The sequence below is a fragment of the Lolium rigidum genome, chromosome 7 (assembly GCF_022539505.1).
Source record: "Lolium rigidum isolate FL_2022 chromosome 7, APGP_CSIRO_Lrig_0.1, whole genome shotgun sequence".
NCBI lineage: Eukaryota > Viridiplantae > Streptophyta > Magnoliopsida > Poales > Poaceae > Lolium > Lolium rigidum.
The window spans coordinates 277131509-277140236 of record NC_061514.1 but is presented as its reverse complement, the minus strand read 5'-3'; positions in this window follow the sequence as shown (position 1 = coordinate 277140236).

The window sequence follows — 8728 nt, the reverse complement described above, 5'->3', positions numbered from 1 at the left end:
ATCGATCATGCGGAAAGTGTGCGGTATGTTGTTTGTCGCGGTTAGCAACTAGGTGCGCTTTGAGACATGTGAGTAATGTGACCCTAATTGATTGGTTGTTTTGCTAGTGTGCTACTAGTGCCTTAAAAAATCCTGAGCGCTGAGGTGAGACATCGCCATCTTTGCTTGACCAACGCCGTTACCATTGACAAAGCTACACCCCTCAGACGAGAAAGGTTGAGAAGACAAGAGTGGGGTAGGTGGCTAATGGCGCCGAGCGCAATGCCTCGACGTCGACGGCATATTCTATCAGCGGAAAGCATACGGATAGATGCATCTGGACTGGACGTCTGGTCAAGTAGTTCAAACATGAGGGCTGCAATCTAAACGCACTTTCCTCGCACTCGCAGTTTCCTCTGTTTTTGCTTACTACCACTTGTGACACCGTAGTAGATTGGCAATTTTAGTGCTTGCCTGACGTACCAAGACCGGAGTTGCTTTTGTTTTTATTTAGGCGTGGGTAAGAGTTTGAGTTGTACACTGCCCGCGGCGAGAAAAAAAACGAAGGGTTCGTGGACCTATTGCATCCATTTTGGACTGGAAGATCCGGAAGAAATACATTGTAGAGCTATAGTAGGCGTAATTTCCCTTGATCTAGTACTAACTTTTAGGTGACCAGATTGACCATATGAGCCAATTGTAGCTAAGTTAGTGTGAGAGGCAACGGAAGTACTAGGATAAGCTAAAGTCTGTTCAAGGCCTGACTTAAGTATTGAATGGAGGACACACTCTAAATTACATTAGTATATAGTAATATAAGCTTAACCTCCAGGAAAAGTTAATTGGTTATCGTTCTTTACGTATTTTCAGTCTAGAATTCACTCAAAGCTGTCGAATACACTCTCATGACATATCACCGGCATCATATTTGCATTTCATACACTGGAGATGCACATTTCTTGAGGAAGTCCATATTAGACTTCATAGGCTTTTGAGAAACCGGAGTTCAACAAGCAGACCCTTGAGCTCCATTACCCATCCATTATCAGGAAAGTTCACTCCCATCGCTTCATCCCCGCTGATATTGTTTGCTAAATTTCCATCTTTTAGCCAATACCTGATGTTAAATCATTATGGACTTGAAATTAGGTTCATATTTATATTTGAGGGCAACGCTGTCCTGATACTCATGCAATATATCCCGAGGATCAGGCTTGGTGCTAGTATTAAAATCTGAGTACTTATGCTTAATGGATGTATGCATCCCTAGTTGATGTACATGACATGGAAGTGAAATTCTCCCCCAATTTTGGAGGGTTGCAAAAATAGGCTGACCCCGCTTCGCCTCCCAGGCAGCTTGGAAACCCTACCGTGCGGCCGCCACCACCCCCTCCCCTGTCCAGTGCCGCCCGCCCCGCCGGATGACACCGTTGGGCTAAGAATGCCACAGGATAGTGGCTATCGCCACTCTCGCGCGAGTGGTACCCCTTGCGGTGACATACCATGTATGGTGGCGGTGGCTCGGCTCCGCTGCAAATGTTCCATCCTGCTCTGGTGCTCCCTCGCGGCCGGTGGAAGGCAACAACTCATCCTTGGTTGCAGCAGTGCTCCTGCCGTCAGCGGTGGTTCGAGGTTGACACGGCGGTTCCACCTGCTCGGAGCGTTAGATCGGCCGGTTTGGTTCGATTTGACCCTTCAGCTTCTATCGGCGGTAGGATGACTTCTGTGTTGTTGGGCATCATCGCTTCGCATGAGGTCCTTAGACCAAGCGGGGTTGTAGGCCGGCGCGGGTGTGGGGTTCTCCATTCCTTTGTATGGTTGTGTGGGGATGTGGAGGTTGGTTTTCTCCGGGGGCGAAAGCTTGACGGTGCGGAGTTCGTGGCATCGCTCTCCTCTTTGGTGGTCGTCGTGGAGATCTCCGACTACCTCATCCCTCGGATCACATCTTAGGATCAAGGCCAAGATCCTGCAGTGCAGGGTGGGCGACGATGTCATCTTACATCGCTTCCCCTCCTGATGGTGCCTCCTTCAAGATTGTGTTCAGCTACGTGCTCCCAAAGGCTAGACTTGCACGTCATCATGGTTAGCAGGTGGCGGAGCGGTGTGGCATCTACCGTGTCGATGATGACGTGTCTTGGTGGTGGGGCCTGGTGGGCTCTTGACGGAGGACGTGGGATGATGAACTCGGGCATGGTAGCTATGTTGTTTGGCATCATGGAGGCGTCAACAACAGGCCTGGTGAGAGTCCTCGCTTCAATCGATACCCTGGAGATGGGTTGGTGGAAGATGTCGGAGGAGACAACCAGAGTGTGTGTATATCAAGCGCTATCTCTGGAGTTAGCATGGGATCCGGAAATGGCTATGGCCGAGCCATAACGCCCTGTTTTCCTCTATCATTGTGTTATTTGGTGATGCTTTCACACCTTGTTTTGGCGGCTTCATACGTATTGATCTTTGTTAGGATTTTCGCCAATTTTTGTTAGATAAATGAAATAAATCATGGCAGTATGCATCTTTTCGATGCAAAGGCTAGGACGCACGGTAATTCCCCATTTCAAAAAAAATCGTTCTTTTATATCTACATAAAGCAGGATGATATTCCCTAAAGTTGATCAGTTCGGACAGATGTCATCAGTCCTTGGGTGCGACACTTGTGGGTGATGGAAGTCTAGAAAGGTATCAAAGCCACATGGAAAGTGGGTCCCACTTTAGTGGGTTTTTATATAAAGCTTAATAACAATTGATCAATTGTGCTTAAAATATTTGAGCAACAATATGTGGATTATATTGTACATAATTGATATTATTAGATTATTATTAAAAACACTTTCTAATGACATATTTTGTCTCAAATGTTATTTTTCTACTACCTCCGATCCTAAGATTTAGGCAAAATGTTTCCTAAATCTGTCTAGGTTCAACTAATTTGGATCAGAGGTAGTATATAGATTCATTCTTGGTTAAAGGCAAATCTTGAAAAAGGGTGTATCTTATTCATTGCATTGGAGGAAGTACCTTGTATGAGCGGAGCTTAGCTGAAGTACCCATGTCCAATTCTATGCTGCCTTTAGGGATGCAATGCCCTAGACCCTATTAGTTGGGTGTGTAGTATCGACTATTTGGAAGATGGAAGGTATAACAGCCTTATTTTAACAGGTACGATAATGCTGGATTTGAAGTAACCAGATATGTAGTCCTGGTTGAGGATTAAGTATGGGGTAGAAAAAAAGACAAAACTGTTTCATGTTTCAAGTAGTGTGGAGTGGGTTTGATCCCCTACACACCATCTCAGGCGTTTGTCGGTGAAGTAACACACCTACCTAGCGTAATTTTGCTTTGGTTTATCACTCCATGTTCCTAGTAGACCAACCAACGTGGTAGGAAAGGAGCCCACATGGGAATCGAGATCATTTTTTCTAATAACTTGTACTTTACAAATTCATATTTTTTGAACAACGCCGTTTTTCTCAATACTGATTGTACACCAAGTTCCTCTATGGTTTATGAACTTGTTGAGTACTCCATCAATTCCCAAATAATTGAAGTTCTAGGTTTATCCTAAGCCAGACGTCCTTGTGTTTTCTCAAAATTATAAAAAAATGTGTCAATATTTGTAACATTAAATATATTCAATATGGAAGTATATTGTATGATGAATCTATTAGGACTAAATTGGTATGGTAGATACTATGTATTTTTATACAATCTTTGTCAAACTTAAGAAATTTTGACTTAAGACAAACCTAATACTTCAATTATTTTGAAACAAAGGGAGTAGCTCATGAAATCTATGTTCTAAACCACCTTGTTTAGGTTGTGCGCAAACTAAATAAAAGGATTAAGTGGCCTACATGGCATCCTTAACACAAGTTGGTGAGGAGTAGACTCTAAAAAAGGATGAAAATAACATATACAACTACTTCGAGTACCACCAAGAGAAGGATGAGTAGAGATCTTAGTGACGCGGGAGAAGTATGTGGCATATGATTTTTTTTGTATCAAACAAAAAAGTTTTAAATTGTCTTACTTTTGGAGATTTGGTTTTGAAACCTTATATAAGTTTGTAAAACCACTGCAATGCTTCCATTGTACTACTCTAACCGAATTGTTGTCGATGGGACGAAACGTCATCTGCAATATGTCAAAAACTGATATAATACTCGAAAAGGAAGTATCTGCGCCGCGTACCTCTCTCTTTCTAGATGCGCAACTATACAACTGTAAGACTTTTAAAAATCATCGATGTCTTCATATTAAAAGTGCATATGATGAGGTAGTACCAATACCATTATAGTAACAAACAATACTGTTAAAAAATCATCGACGTTCACGATTGCTTATGCTATGTTTGATTTGTGAAATTATCCTAGGAGGACATAAATTTTATTGGATTGGGTATTTTTGAAGACAGTGGGAGAGGCCCATGCCGCAAACATTTTCAAAATGGGCACAAAATTTAGGAAGACCATACAAAATAAAAAAAATCAAATGAATAACATTGCGTATGATGGAAGTTTTGAACTGTAAATACTCGTGTGTGTAGAATTTGCGTGATTTTGATAAATAGTACGTAGCATGCATGATAGCTAGTTATTCATATCCCAAGAACAATAAGTTCAATTTTGGGTGATACACAGGCCTTTCCAACTAGCAAGGATAGAGTAGGTGATTTGAAGACAAACTACATGTTGACACTTCATATTACTAGAATTGACTATTTGATCATACGAAAACCTTGTAATCTTGTACTCTAAAAATCTCTTAGGATTTATTTACTATATTTATATGATATAAAATGCTCAAACAAGTCGTATGCATATGTAAAGACACTGTATTGCAATATATATAAAAACATTATAACATATGAAGGGGTAAAAAAATATGTATAAAATAAAATTTGTTTTACTGTATTGCAATATATATAAAAACACATTATAACATATGAAGGGGTAAAATTAAGTATACAATAAATTCATTGTATCAAAATATTTTCTCAAATATACCAAATTAAATATAAAAAAATTGTTACAAATTACAATTCTTTTTATCACTTATTAATGCATTTGTAATGATAGAAATTATAAATGCATGAAAAAATGATATTGCACTATGCATGGTTGTTGCTACATTATTAATGCTCCTTCTTATACCCAAAAAAATAGCATTCGAATGATGTTCGAAAGATTGAGTAATACATATGTTGATAGTTAAGATTGAATCACAAGGATAAGAGCTAATTAGAGAGAATTAGTCTGAAATATATGACATTTTCTCTTCCATTTCCGCCATAAAAGACTTCAGAGAATTAGTATACAAAAAAAAGTCATCCTCTCCAATAGACTAATCTTCATTCTCCTTGAGGATATTAAATTTAGAAATATAAATTACTAACATCACATAATAGTATTTGCTTTTTCATTTCGAGTCAGCATTCACAAAGTGTATAAGTTTATTTGAGGTGTATTCAACGAACAAAAGAAATCTAAGCATAAGTCATATTTTAATATCAAGGTTGTTGTACTTCATGCTCTTTAATGCATAATAAATAAATTTGAGACAAAACACATCGTTAGAAATATGAAAAAATGAATTATGGACTTACAAGTGAGAGAATCGCAAAGCTATGCACTACCATAAAAAATAGCGCGAGTGGTGCCTCTATAAGGTCTAAGGATTTTGGAGTTTTCATATTGCTCTCTTTTGTTTTTTCCCTGAATCACAATATTTTCCTCCTCTCCTACTCCTACTCCAATAAGAGAACCCAACCCTGAGGAAAAATCAGGGCGAGCTTCACCCTTCTCTCTTGCATATTCGTATGACTCTTTGTAGCAATATGTAATCGATCTAGACGAGTCTATTAGTGGCAACAACAATATCATGTAGGGGAATGATGTGGGCGATGGGAGTGCTCCACGGGTTAGAACTATATTCTATAGTGTCGGAGGATCATCATTAAAGGGCATGAGAGGGTGCCAGCATCTTGGGGTGGGGGGGGGGGGGGGTAGGAATACAAGTGTAAGGAGGTAGAGTAAATGATGTTAAATGAGGTGTAGATAGTGTGGTAAACACAAGTTCACGGATCACCAACGCCTCCTTGATGACCAGAAAATTTTCTTCCAGCAACCCTTTCAATCGTTCTAGCCACCGTTGTGGCACCGAGGATTACACCATCCATGTTTGGTTGAACGGCACACCACGAGGTTTCATTCGGCGTGCTGTATTTTTAATAGGACTCCCCCTCGGTCTCTTGTTTGAGAAGTGTTGTCGCACTTTGGGTTGTCGGAATAAGAACTCTGGTAAAGAGAAAGAAATGTCTTGTGAAAAGCCTTTTTTAAGCACTAAATTTTATCTTTTGTGCACACGACACACAAAATGTCGATTTTCTGCGAAACGACTTTCTAAGCACATATGACGTCGAGATGTACATGTGAAATTTTTGTCCGGTTTTTTTTTTAGCATTTTTGATTGCGGTTAAATAATATTTCAAAAACTGGGGGCATATGCTCCTGGGAGCCAAAACGCCTTGTCCATGACATGATGTACAATGAAAAGATCTGTCGTATCGTTTAATATGATTTCATCTCTTATCCAAGAGATGTCAAACCCTTTTTTCCCCTTTTTTCCTCTCTTCCAACTCAATAATCATCCCATATGACGAAGCTAAAATAAATTGATATTATATGCCTTAAAAGGACCGTAGTTACTTGCTAGTAAGAGTTTGAGTTTAACTCTGGTTGCGACGAGTAGGAACTGTCGGATTGGTGGACTTTCTGCATCCGTTTTGGACTGAAGATCCATAAGAAATTTTGTGGAACTTCAATCCACACTGTTTGCGTGTCCGTTGGCTTATTGTTCAGCTGTGGCTGACTTTGGGTAGGGATGTCTTTTCATTTGTCTGTGATCGAATAGTCCTAGCTGAATTCTAGGAAAAAGAACTCCTAGCAGAGGTTACTTGCGATTTGATCCGTTAAGTGTTGATGTGTATGCTAATGTTATTTTAACTAGGGTCTGGCAATTGCCGCACGTGCAATGCGTTACTGTGAAGAATGAATCAAATGTTGTGTTTGTTTTAGATTACCGATCACGCGGTGAGGAGAGAATGAAAGAGAGTTGGTGCGGGCATGTGACTGTGTTTTGTCTCTATGCAACTCAGTCACCCACTCAGCTCTTATTTATGGATTATTGTTTATTACTGTCATTTTCACTTCTAGTTTTGCTGGTAGCCTAGGCGAAACCTAACTACTACCTCCATACCGATTTACAGGGAAATTACGCATTTCGAGAAAAAAGTTTGACTATAAATTTGATCAACAAAATATAAGATATATATATGCTACAAAAATTATATCATTAGATTCATATTCAAAAGAAGTTTCCAATGGCATAATTTTTATAATATATATCTTATATTATATTGACCAAATTATTAGTCAAAGTTTTTTTCGAAAAGCGTGATTACCCTATAATCTGGTATGGAGACGAAGAAGTAAATTGGCCTTAAATGATCTCCCAGAGCAGTGTGCCTTTCCAGCCTCTAGTGTTCAACCGATGGTGTTGTTTCATGTTGGTCTCGTATATGGAAGGCTGAGGTGCCGCCTAAAGTGAAACTGTTTGCTTGGAAATAATGCATTGGCTACTAAAGGCAATAAACGTAGCAGAGGTATGAAAGTTACATGGTTGTGTAATATATGTGGACGGGAGCAAGAAGACATACCGCATGCGTTGTTCTGATGTACTCATGCATACTCTTTGTGGGCAACGATGCGGAAGTTATGGCTCCTTCCATCGCATCTAGATATTCAGGTCAACCCGTCACAATGGATGCAGTCGATGCTAATTTTGATGCCACCTCAAATGATTGAGAATTTCTTACTGGTTACATGGCGAGCATGGTATTGTCGCAATGAGGTGACTCATGCTAAACCTCTCCCCAGTGTTGAAGGCCCCAAGCGTTTTCTCTCAGGATATGTCAACATGATTAAGGGCCTAAAGTCTATGACTACTGACCAATTACTGAAAGGAAAGAATACTTTACTGGTTGGGGAGACTAGTGTTGTACTTGAAAGGCCTAAAGCACCGCATGATAAATCTTGGGAAAAACCCTCTCAGGGTTGGCTGAAACTGAATATTGATGGATCATATCAACCGGAGAATGGTGCTGCCGGTACCGGGATGGTACTTCATGATGAGGAAGGAAATGTCATATTTTTTGCTTGTAGTCACCTTGTAGGGTGCTCCGATGCCTTTGAAGCAGAAGCTAAGGCATGCGAGGAGGGGCTACGTCTAGCCCTGCAATGGAGCACAAAGCCAATCATGGTGGAGACAGACTGTTCAAATTTGATTAGAGCAGCCTCGGAGAAGACCCAAGACCGTTCCTTGATGCTTCATTTAATTTCAGAGATTAGATTCCTAGTTAATAGAAATAGAAATATTACCTTTGTAAAAGCGGATACATCGTATAATAGGGTTAGTCACTGTCTTACAAATCTTGCAAAAGGACAGATGAGCGTTCTATGTTTTGGTCTGATTCTAGCCTGAGTGTATTCTTCAGGTGCTGGACCAGGACCTCCTTGTAACCCATACTGCTTAATAAATTCCATTTTACCTGCAAAAAGAAAAAGATACCAGGGTGCACAGGCACCACCAAGGTAGAAAAAAAAATGATGCAATTAGCCAATAATAAGTTTGTGCACCCCTCTAGCCATGAGTAGTGACCTGGTCAGTTTTGGTCTAGCACCATTGATAACGA